This window comes from Calonectris borealis, chromosome 1 (genome assembly GCF_964195595.1).
Source record: "Calonectris borealis chromosome 1, bCalBor7.hap1.2, whole genome shotgun sequence".
NCBI lineage: Eukaryota > Metazoa > Chordata > Aves > Procellariiformes > Procellariidae > Calonectris > Calonectris borealis.
The window spans coordinates 129,056,186-129,068,921 of NC_134312.1; the positions used below are offsets into that span (position 1 = coordinate 129,056,186).

The 12,736-nt window shown below is 40.8% G+C and overlaps 1 protein-coding gene across 1 annotated transcript in view; it reads right to left on the reverse strand.

The window, feature by feature from the left end:
• IL1RAPL1 (interleukin 1 receptor accessory protein like 1) overlaps positions 1-12,736 on the reverse strand; it is an 801,697-nt gene that overhangs the window by 88,597 nt on the left and 700,364 nt on the right. The window lies entirely within an intron of this gene.

A 12,736-nucleotide genomic window follows, 5' to 3' on the forward strand; every position in this document is an offset into this window, starting at 1 on the left:
TATGGTGCACCAATTTTATGCAGATAATCCACAGCATACTTCTGCACAGATGAGTTTGAGAGTCAGTAGTGCAATGTCTAAATGGATCAAATACGAACCAACAACTAGTCTCAGCTAAGAAATTTCTCTGTTCTGAAGGAACTTAATGCAGAACACACTTAATTTTTGATAGGCCTGAAGGAGCTTATAATACAAGTATGCAAAATGAAAGCTAAGATGAAGGATTCTCATAAAAATTAGACATTTCAAATTTGTTGGATATTGTCCAGCTAAGTCAGAGAACAAAGATGTCATTTTATACTTCTGAAATTACATATTGTTAGAGAGGAATGACAGCTACTTTTCAGGTATATAAAATACTGAATCTACAATACTAATACTAATGTTTCCTTCTGCAAAGTTTTTGTGATACTTTCTTTTGGATTGTAGTGTTGTTAAAGATGACATAGTGAAACCTATAGTTCTGGGGAAAAAAAAAAAATAGAGAAAAAAGTTATATTTCTACCAAGACATGCCAGATACATGAGTGCAATATATTTCAGAAAGAATTAATAATGTAGAGAAAACCCTGGGTTTTTTTAATTATTATTTTTAATAGGAACAAAATAATATTTATAAGCAATTTGGGAGGGTAGCTGACATTAAATGTATCAAAGTTAAGTGTACATAAATGAATGAATTCTTTATTATTATATTCTTTATTGTTATTATTTTTCATCTCATAAGGAAACAAAGCAGTGGGATAGCCCAATTAAGCAAATATATACATTAGACTATCGAAAGGTAGAATAAGTATATTACAGAAAGGAAAAGAAAGGGCAGCAATATTACTGTCTGCACTGACTGCAAAGTTATGGAAGGCTGTATGACACAGACTGCTTTGGAGACATGGTGAGATTGTCTCCGCAGAGGGACTGGTCAAGGTGGAGCCAGCTGGGCTGCCTTGTACATGCAACACAGCTAAACCACAACACAGATCATCCTCCCACGGATAACTGAGACTTAACTGCTTTGTGCATCCTTGTTATCGCTACAGTTATCTCACTTCCTTTTATAATTACTATGAGCTAAATATGGGCAAAGAACAGTTTGGTATTCAGAAGATTTAAATTAGGCTGTATTGCTGATTTGTCTATGACTGTCTAATGCAAGGGATGAGAGTGGGTTTATAACAATCGCTCTCAGAAGATGACTAAGGATTAAGTCGCTTTTAGTTAGGAAACCCTGTGCATTGTCTCCCTGGATATTTTTAGGCCTCTGCTGTTTGATACAAAGGGAAGTACTGAATGTACATGGGATGAGGCAGATCTATTATCGTAAAAATTTATGTTTAAAAGCACTAGATAGTTTGAGTGCCTACACGTTTGCATATCTAACTTGCTATCAGTTTTTCTAAGGGGTACCTTGTCAAGATTTTCTGTAGACAGCTCCACCCTTCCCTTAAGTTACCTTAGCAGCACCTCAGTATAGACAAAGAGCATGCTTTTCATCATCCAGGCCATAATGTGTATGAACCCTGAAGCATGAGTGATGATGGCTCTAAACTCATTGAATTAATTTCATGAAACCAAATGTCCTTCTGTTTCTTTTTATTTTTCCCCAAGAACTCTCAGTCTCCTAAGGGGGGAGACAGTGGAAAAATAATAAGTCACTTTTAATCCCAGTAAACAGGGAAGAACATATTCAAAATTTCAGGTCATGAAAAGAAAAAAAAAAGTTAAAAAAAAAAAAAGAAAAGATTAAATTAACAGTGACATCTCATTGCTTCTGATTGCTTTCATTCTCAGTAAAACTACCGCTGGGAGGAGACACCACAAAAGAACAAGAAAATACGAGGACAGGAAGAAAGACTGGTACAAGTCCTAGAGCAAAAAACACTGTATATAAAAATCAATGGCTCAGACAACAGAAATAATCATTATTATTAGGAGCAGGTTTCCCAGCAGAGTCAGACTCTAAGATAGATGAATTTGGAAAAGTGACAGTAGTAAATGGCCTGCAAAAATGCTAGTGACAGGAGGTCTTCCAGGCTGGTGTCCAAATGTTGGATGATGCCACATCAAAATAAACCTTATCTATGAAGAATTTCTATTTCGGAGATCTCCAGTTTTTCAAATTGTAACATAAACCTTCTGTATATACGTAAATCTTACCTAATCTCACGTACCAGTACTGAGCTCACAATTTCTTGAACCTCTGTCATTTCTTGCCCTTTTGTAGCTCTGTGTAATAGAGATTTGGGCAAGTCTCCCCTTCACATCCACACAGCTGAGATTTGAGCCAAGCCCTGCAGTGGAGCCCAGTCACCATTGCTTCTTGATCCAAGAGACTTAACGGGTCTTTAAAAAACAGTCTAAAACCATGTTGTATATGAGAACTACTGCTCTGGATCAGACCCAACCCTGAGTAAGAATAAGTAATAACAATAAAAAAGCCATTAGACATGGAGACAATCCCACCGTGTCTCCAAAGCAGTCTGTGTCATAGAGCATTACTCCCCACCTATAATTCCAGTTTCTAAGTCTCATCAGTTTAGAAACTTCCTGAAATAGCCCTTGCATCTGTTGAGGAGCTCTTCCATGAATTTGCTTCTCCTTTCTTGAAACCATTTGTATTTTTGGTCTCAGTCACATCCCAACACATTAATCTTGCGGCTGTTGAGAGCTGGTCAATAGGAAATACTGGGGACAGAAGTACCTTATAGTTAATGCTTATAGAATGTTGCTGGATACTATCTGATGTGATTTGTTCCCTCCCAATACCCAAAAATCAGTTATGTATGCTTTTTTTTAAAAAAAAAGAAACTTAAAAGCAAACACAACTCCCCGCCCCCTGCCTCCAAGTTCTCGTCTTGAAAAAAGAGGACACTATAAAATATTTAGAAGTATTGCTCAAGCCACTCATTTCCAAATCACTTCTTTTGCCTCTCTTTTTGTCTCTTTGGTATGTAGGCTAAACCACTACTGGTTTGATGTCTTGAAAAAATTCGAGGTGCAGGAAAAATTTTGCATGTGGGAGAGAGGAGAGGAGGACTCCTGAGTTTAAGTTAATCGTGCTTGTAACCGCTTCATGAAAAACACTGTAAAGAGCCAGGGAATGTGAATTTCAATTCCTTTCATAGCAAAGGAATAATTAAGACAGGATCTTACTTTTTTAACAAAGTCTACATTTACACAGTCTACTTGAAGCTAGCTGACCCTTGGTCAATGAAATTAAATAAGCACTTGTAAGATGCAATTCATCTGACCTATTTTGGACACCACTTATGTTTACTACAAAGGACATCCAGATCAATAGATCAGACGAAAATATCTACATTGCAGATTCCTTCATTTGTTCAGATGACTTTCACCTCTTCTTTGGATCCTGAAGGACTCGATTTCACTGTATGGCAGAGTCAGATCTGTGCACGTGTGGAGCAACAGAAGTGGCTGGTAACTAAAACAAATAACTGCTCTGTCCATAAAGCTGAGGCTTTCCTGCTTGAGGTAGCAACAAATTGCCATTTCAAAGATTACAATTGTCTGTATGGAAGGCCTGAAGATTCCCTGCACCTTTCAGTGCTGAAATCCTTGTACCTGACTCTCTTTTGTAGGAGGCAGAACTAGGTTTTAGGAGGCTTTTTTGTTTATTACACCTTGTTTTCAATCTCGGTGTCAGAAACGGCTGCTACTGGAGAGAATCACATTTGGCAGTGTCAATACATTGCAGGTGAAATACTCAGAGGTTAATGATTTGACCCTTTCTCCATCCCAAATTATCTTCTGAGACTATTCTACAAGTGTGATTTTTGTTACTTCATCTACTTCTAAAAACTATATTGCTTAGCTTTAAGAGCCAAGCTGAAGAAGAACTACAAACATCCTTCAGCGACATATGTATTTCCCGCTGTTGGGCAAAATTCCATTTTTTATTATTTTAATTTTAATATGTAATAAAGATTAGAAAACCGTATTCCCACAGAGATGAGCATACTCTAAAATTGGCACAGCTAGGATTTGCTGTAGATGCTAAAGAAGACAGAGCTGCCTCATTTGGTTTTAAAATGGATACACTGAATATAGCACATGTAGGGAAGAATTAACTAACTGTAGCAAAATGTTTTTCTCAACTGCTTCTCTCTGCTGGAAATCCCACTATCATACTTAAAATCTAAGATAATGAGAAAGCTTCTAAGCTGAAAAAGCACTACCTTTAATAATTTCAATCTCAGTTTAATATACAATTTTATAAAACAGAACAACCTTCCTTATCCCAAATTCAGCTTGAAATATTTTCTTTTCAAATTTTAATATATTATTTTGTTGCAGATTCTTACAATGCACTGCTATGCACGCTGGCATCTGAGTAACAGCAAACAGACTCTTGCTATACTTGGGAGACAAAAGTGAATGTGAATGTACAACAGCCTGGAGAAAAAAGCTGGAGGTAAGACATGCCAGCAACAGATAATGATGAAAAGATCACATGGATATACACATTAGCAGGACCTAATCTGAAATAGCTGGGGTAAGTGAGAAATACTGCCAACCCCAATAAGAGTTCTACTTAGTTGAGAGGAACTTTGTTCGGCCCCAGGCCCTCTCTCCAGTGTTGCAGAGGTGGTGACCATCCTTTTCTGCTTATGGCACCATGGGGTACTAGGGACAAGTACAGAAAGTACAGGATTTTCCAAGTGTGCTATTTATAGTGCCAAACATCAGCCATTTAAAGATTGAGTGTCCAATTAAAAAAAAATCTATATTCCTTCTGTTATCATAAGTAAATGTCTGCTCCCTGGGGGGAACTTATACTTTCCAGGTTCTTCTCGAAGATGGGGTAATCCTCCTTTGGGAGAGGTGCCTTTCTTGCCTTCAAATATATAGCAATTCTAGATGCTTAACTTTCAGATAGACAAAGCTAGGAAACTGAATCCTATCAAGTTTAGGGAGGGGAAGCAGGGAAGCAGAAGAAGGGATGGAAGAGAGAAGGAGGTTTCTCATTAATTTTTATGTTCTTTTTCTCTAGTTTCTAATACTTAACTAGTAAAGATTAATACTCATTCCCATTAAGAGCACATATGGCACATGAAATAAGTAGTATCTTATTTGCAAAAAAACATCCAAACATATTGAGAAACATTAATATTTCAAAGTGATGAAGAAATGAAGTTCTGCATGCCTGAAAAACCTGGAAGCCATTTCACTTGTAAGTCTATTGTCTGAAAGTAAAAATAACTTTAAAAATCTGTTTCTGTTCCACATGTTTTGTTGTATGAAGTGGCAAAATAGAATTTATTTATAAGCAAAGTAGATCAACCTGACTTTCTGACAGATTTGAAATTATATCTAAACTGCTTTCAAAGTATGTGAAAAGGGAACTGAATGTCAGACGCTTTGGTCTTCCATTGATGGGCTTGAAGGATATAGCTTTCATTGCTTGATGGCATAATAACTTTTTTTTTAAAACCTTTTTTTGTCACCAAAAGGTCAGTGTTTATAAAAGTTTGATTTCACACTGTATTTGCAGAAATTGCATTACTGAACTGAACTATTTAATTATTGTAAAGTTAGATGAAACTATGTTTTCTCATTGTTTTGGTTGGGATAGAGTTCATTTTCTTCTTAGCAGCCCATATGTTGCTATGTTTTGGATTTGTGCTGAAACAGTGCCAATAACACAGGGATGTTTTAGCTATTGCTGAGCAGTGCTTACACAGAGTCAAGGCCTCCTCTGATTCTCGCACTGCCCCACCAGTGAGTAGGCTGGGGGTGCACAAGAAGTTGGGAGGGGACACAGCTGGGACAGCTGACCCCAACTGACCAAAGGGATATTCCATACCATATGACGTTATGCTCAGCATATAAAGCTGGGGAAAGGAGGAGGAAGGGGGGGTCGTTTGGAGTGATGTCTTCCCAAGTCATCGTTACGCTTGATGGAGCCCTGCTTTCCTAGAGATGGTTGAACACCTACCTGACGATGGGAAGTAGTGAATGAATTCCTTGTTTTGCTTTGCTTGCACGTACGACTTTTACTTTCCCTATTAAACTGTCTTTATCCCATGAGTTTTCTCACTTTTATCCTCTTGTCCCATTGCAGGGGGAGTGAGCGAGCAGCTGTGTGGTTACCTGCCTACTGGGATTTAACCACAACACTATATGCTGTCTCATTACCACCTTTACAGAGGCAGAAGTTTTACATCCAAAGACACATTATGGAGTGCAATTTCTAATGTGAATGTAGCCAAGCTCTTGATCGATAGATTCTTGTAGTCACTTGTTTGCAGAACATTCAAACACGGGTTAGTATAATTTTATATAATTATGTAATGAAACCCAAATCTGGGGGTATTATTATTGAATTGCACAACAAATGTTTAATAGGATCAGATCTTTATGTAATAATTTGGCTCTTCACATTTAAAAAATAAAATAAGGAAACATTAAGTAAACATAAAAATTTAAAATAATTATTTAAATTAAGAATAAAAGAGATATCATCTGCATATATGAATATATTGTATACATATGACTTGGGTTATGTGCTGGTTTTCACATTACATGCTTTAGATAGAGTAGTATTCTAATACAAGCATAAAACATCATAGAGGCAAGTTAATAACATTTGTGCAGTATATTCTTTTAGCAAAAAGTATACGAGCTATTTCAAAAGCATGTTGGCAGTTTGCTAGTTATTGCTTCTGGAAATAGTCCCATAAAATGAATGCAAGCTGTCCTCTAAATTATAATGTAATTTTCTTATTTTAGTGGAAGGTAAGCATTTGGAATACCATCTTGTATATAACAAACAGGGAGCACCACATTTGCTCAATGGAAAATTTTAATCAGTTAAGTGAAGTTTGTGGATTCAATTTAACCTTTGTTAGGAGTCTGTTTTAAATATTATACTACAGAATATGCTCCTGTGCAATTGATGAAAGTAACCTGTCCGCAGAATTATCATTATTGCATATGTGAAGTTATGCGCTGCATGAGAATTTTTGTACACTGTAGTATCAGCCCTGCCTACTGGACTTACTTTAATGAGTTACAAGGAGAACATTCCAGAGTATAATAAAATAGGCTCCCATAAAGGATAAATTGTATCCCCAGACCCAACACATAGTCTTGTCTTTCATCTAGTTTCCCTTGTTTTGTCTGAGTGGGAGAAGCAGGGATCTGGCCATTTCTCCAGGGTTGGTTGCTGCTCATTTGAATATTTACTTGTCTAAGATGTGTCTAAGATATGTTGGACCTACTGTACTTGTATGACACTGATTAATTATTATGAATAATTATTTATATTCAGTTAATCCAATATATCTGCCAAGGCAATCTTAATGAGCATCTTACAATCACTTTCTTTGAGCATGAACAACGGCTACAAATCTCCCCAGATGTGTCAGACCACCCTTCGCTATGAAGCCCTCTTTATTTTATGCATGTTTTGCACATAAGAACTACGTCTTGTATGTCCCAGCATAACAGGCTCTTTATATGAACTATATTCATGTATATGTGCTCAAGGCAGAAATATGGCAATCTTATCTGGAGAAGGTGAATCGCTACTCTGGGATGTCATGTTTGGGTTCACTGTAAGTGGACCACAAAAGGTGCCACTATCCAGCTCTTGTAGCACTAAAGTCCAGAGTGAAGGAAAGGTTTCCCTGTAAAAGGGATGTGCCAGTGGCTTCATTGAGGGATACTCAGGATGGTTTGGTGGATTCAATAACCCTGGGTAATTAGGGTTAAAAAATTTCCAAGGGTTTTCTTCTCAGTGAGCAGTGGTCAAACATTACCCTGCACAAAGGTGTGCAAGAGTGTAATGTATGCGGACAAATAATGAACTAACACTAAGGACAGTACAATGATTCAGTCACAATCATAATACATGTGAGGACTATATGTCTTACAAATTTTAATGTTACTTTGCTTACTAGTGCTAAAACAGAATAAGGTTGCAAAGCAGTATTCCTCAGAGCCAGAATCTGTTACACATATTGGACATGCAGTTCCAATGGCTTCAAAAGAGATTAATTGCAAAGGAAGATAATGTTCAGTATGAGAAAGGACAACAGAATATAAACCTCAGAAGCTTCACAGGTTTTTATCCAGAGGGAACCGTTATGATCATCCAAATTTGATTTCCAGCAAAACAGCGCCAAAATCTTCAACCACTAATTCCTTCACTGAGCCCACAATTCTGGTAGAGTTGGAGCGTATCTTTTAAAAAGACAGCTAATCTTAATTTAAAGACTTTAAATAATGGAAAGTGCACCACAACCCTCAGAAAATTGTTACACAGTTTAATTACATTTTACTGCTGAAGAAGTCTACCTCATTTTGACTCTGAAATTATTAAGCTTCTAATTCTAGCCACTGAGTTTCGTTCTCCCTTCATCTATAAGATTAAAGAGCCTTCTACTACCAGAAAACCTTACCCACGTTGGCAGCTGCAGACTACAAACAATTCACCTCTTTACCTTCTTTTTGTTTAGTTAAATAGATTAACATTTTTTAGTGTTTTACAGTTAAGACAGGCTTTTCAACCTTATATTGAGCTAGAACTCAACCTGGTCACTGTCGTGAGAGACAACAAAAAATGCTTTTACAAGTATATTTATGACAAAAGGAGAGTCAAGGAGAATCTCCATTCTTTATTGGATGCGGGGGGGAACGTTGCCACCAAGGACGAGCATAAGGCTGAGGTACTTAACTCCTTCTTTGCCTCAGTCTTTAATAGTCAGAGCAGTTATCCTCAGGGTACTCAGCCCCCTGAGCTGGAAGACAGGGACAGCGAGCAGCATAAACCCCCCATAATCCAAGAGGAAGAAGTTAATGACCTGCTACGCCACCTGGACGTTCACAAGTCTATGGGGCCGGATGGGATCCACCTGAGGGTACTGAGGGAGCTGGCGGAGGAGCTTGCCGAACCGCTCTCCATCATTTACCAGCATTCCTGGTTAACTGGAGAGGTCCCGGACGACTGGAGGTTTGCCAATGTGACGCCCATCTACAGGAAGGGCCGGAAAGAGGATCCGGGGAATGACAGGCCTGTCAACCTGACCTCGGTGCCGGGGAAGATCATGGAGCGGTTCATCTTGAGGGCGCTCACAAGCCATGTGCGGGCAACCAGGGGATCAGGCCCAGCCAGCATGGGTTCATCGAAGGCAGGTCCTGCTTCACCAACTTTATCTCCTTCTATGACCAGGTGACCCGCCAGTGGATGAGGGAAAGGCTGTGGATGTGGTCTACCTGGACTTCAGTAAAGCCTTTGACACTGTCTCCCACGCCATTCTCCTAGAGAAGCTGGCGGCTCATGGCTTAGACAGGTACACTCTTCACTGGGTAAAAAACTGGCTGGACGGCCGAGCTCAGAGAGTTGTGGTGAACGGAGTTAAATCCAGTTGGCGGCCGGTCATGAACGGTGTTCCCCAGGGCTCAGTTTTGGGGCTGGTCCTGTTCAATATCTTTATCAATGATCTGGATGAGGGGATCGAGTGCTCCCTCAGTAAGTTTGCAGACGACACCAAGTTGGGCGGGAGTGTTGATCTGCTGGAGGGTAGGCAGGCTTTGCAGAAGGATCTGGACAGGCTGGATTGATGGGCTGAGGCCAACTGTATGAGGTTTAACAAGGCCAAGTGCTGGGTCCTGCACTTGGGTCACAACAACCCCAGGCAACGCTACAGGCATGGGGAAGAGTGGTTTGAAAACTGCCCAGAGGAAAAGGACCTGGGGGTGCTGGTCGACAGCCGGCTGAACATGAGCCAGCAGTGCGCCCAGGTGGCCAAGAAGGCCAACGGCATCCTGGCCTGTATAAGAAATGGCGTGGCCAGCAGGAGCAGTGAGGTGATCGTCCCCCTGTACTCAGCACTGGGGAGGCCGCACCTCGAATACTGTGTTCAGTTTTGGGCCCCTCACTACAAGAAGGACATGGAGGTGTTGGAGCATGTCCAGAGAAGGGCAACAAAGCTGGTGAAGGATCTGGAGCACAAGTCTTATGAGGAGCGGCTGAGGGAACTGGGACTGTTTAGTCTGGAGAAGAAGAGGCTGAGGGAAGACCTCATCGTGCTCTACAACTACCTGAAAGGAGGTTGTAGCGAGGTGGAGGTTGGTCTCTTGTCCCAAGTAACTAGCGATAGGCTGAGAGGAAATGGCCTCAAGTTGCGCCAGGGGAGGTTTAGATTGGACATTAGGAAAAATTTCTTTACTGAAAGAGTGGTCAGGCCTGGGAACAGGCTGCCCAGGGAAGTGGTTGAGTCACCATCCCTGGAAGTATTTAAAAGACGTGTAGATGAGGCACTTAGGGACATGGTGTAGTGGGCATGGTGGTGTTGGGTTGATGGTTGAACTCAATGATCTTAGAGGTCTTTTCCAACCTTAATGATTCTATGATTCTATGATTCTATGTTATTCTTTAAGTTCTTTTCTAAATCATTTCCAAAATGCTAACATCGCTTTTACACTCTTGAAATGAGAACTGTGCAAAGAATTTCAATAAGTTCTTATTAATATCGTGGATAGTACTAACCACCTTACACCTAGTTGTTACTCTCACCTCTATAAAAACAAAGTCTGTGTTTGGCTTCAGAGCCACAAAATAATTTTGTGACCTCAGGTTCAGATGCTTGTGCCCTGTGGCCTACAACTGCTCTTATCAAGCTATACTTCTAAATAACTTTCAGACAGAACCGTATTAAGAAATGCTTGTATACATATATAAAACTGTCACATGTGGAAAAAGCCATCTGCTCTTATGCATGTATTATCCCAGGAATAAAACCATTCATTAGCTGAATAGGCAAGAATATAGTGCAAGATATAATTATATTTTTATTAATTATAAAAAATTGATTAATGAGAAAAAAAATCAAGTGGTTATAAATTATTGCTTACTAGAAATAGTTTCTACTTGGGTAACGTTAAAGCTAAAATCAGGGGTTTAGCTGAAGCTCTTATCCATTAAACATATAAAGCACTCTATGCTTACTAAGCTAGACATTGAAGTATGTCCTAAATAGCTTTGATGAACAGAGGTTTTAAACTACAAATGCCAGTCCAAGAAATCAGTTTATGATTTTAAATATCTTCTTTATATCTAGAAATTTTCTACTTACTTACACTCAAACTGAAAGGAAAACATTAGTCCTCCTCCAAATAAGTAAGCAAGCCAAAAGGAAAGGATGGGTAAGGATGAGGGGGAAGGCCAACAAGGCAGATATCCTGCTGGGAGTCTGTTACAGACCACCTAACCAGGATGAAGAGGCAGATGAAGTATTCTACAAGGGGCTGGCAGAAGTCTCACAATCGCTAGCCCTTTTCCTTGTCAGGGACTTCAACTTTCTGGATGTCTGCTGGAAATACAACACTGCACAGAGGAAACAGTCAAGGAGGTTCCTGGAGTGTGTGGAAGATCACTTCCTGACACAGCTGGTAAGTGAGCCTACCAGGGGAGGTGCCTCGCTTGACCTGCTGTTTACAAACAGAGAAGGACTGGTGGGAGATGTGGTGGTTGGAGGCTGTCTTGGGCTCAACGACCATGAAATGGTAGAATTCTCGATACTTGGTGAAGTAAGGAGGGGAGCCAGCAAAACCACTACCATGGAGTTCCGGAGGGCAGACTTTGGCTTGTTCAGGACACTGGTTGAGAGAGTCCCTTGGGAGAAAGTCCTGAAGGGCAAAGGGGTCCAGGAAGGCTGGACAGTCTTCAAGAAGGAAGTCTTAAAGGCACAGGAGCAGGCTGTCCCCATGTACCATAAGACGAATGGGCGGGGAAGACAACCGGCCTGGCTGAATGGGGAGCTTTAGCTGGGACTCAGGGAAAAAAGGAGAGTTTACAACATGTGGAAGAAGGGGCAGGCAACTCAAGAACAGTACAAGGGATCTCGTTAGGTCGTGCAGAGAGAAAACTAGAAAGGCAAAAGCCCAGCTAGAACTCAACCTGGCCACCGTCATAAGAGACAACAAAAAATGTTTTTACAAATATATTAATGACAAAAAGAGAGTCAAGGAGAATCTCCATCCTTTATTGGATGCGGGGGCGGGGAACATTGCCACCGAGGACGAGGATAAGGCTGAGGTACTTAATGCCTTCTTTGCCTCAGTCTTTAATAGTCAGAGCAGTTATCCTCAGGGTACTCAGCCCCCTGAGCTGGAAGACAGGGATGGCGAGCAGGATAAACCCCCCATAATCCAAGAGGAAGCAGTTAACAACCTGCTATGCCACCTGGACGTTCACAAGTCTATGGGGCCGGATGGGATCCACCTGAGGGTACTGAGGGAGCTGGCGGAGGAGCTTGCCGAGCCGCTCTCCATCATTTACCAGCATTCCTGGTTAACTGGAGAGGTCCCGGATGACTGGAGGTTTGCCAATGTGACGCCCATCTACAAGAAGGGCCGGAAAGAGGATCCGGGGAATGACAGGCCTGTCAGCCTGACCTTGGTGCCGGGGAAGATTATGGAGTGGTTCGTCTTGAGGGCGCTCACAAGGCATGTGCGGGACAACCAGGGGATCAGGCCCAGCCAGCATGGGTTCATCGAAGGCAGGTCCTGCTTCACCAATCTGATCTCCTTCTATGACCAGGTGACTCGCCTAGTGGATGAGGGAAAGGCTGTGGATGTGGTCTACCTGGACTTCAGTAAAGCCTTTGACACTGTCTCCCACCCCATTCTCCTAGAGAAGCTGGCGGCTCATGGCTTAGACAGGTGTACTCTTCGCTGGGTAAAAAACTGGCTGGATGGCCGAGCCCAGAGAGTTG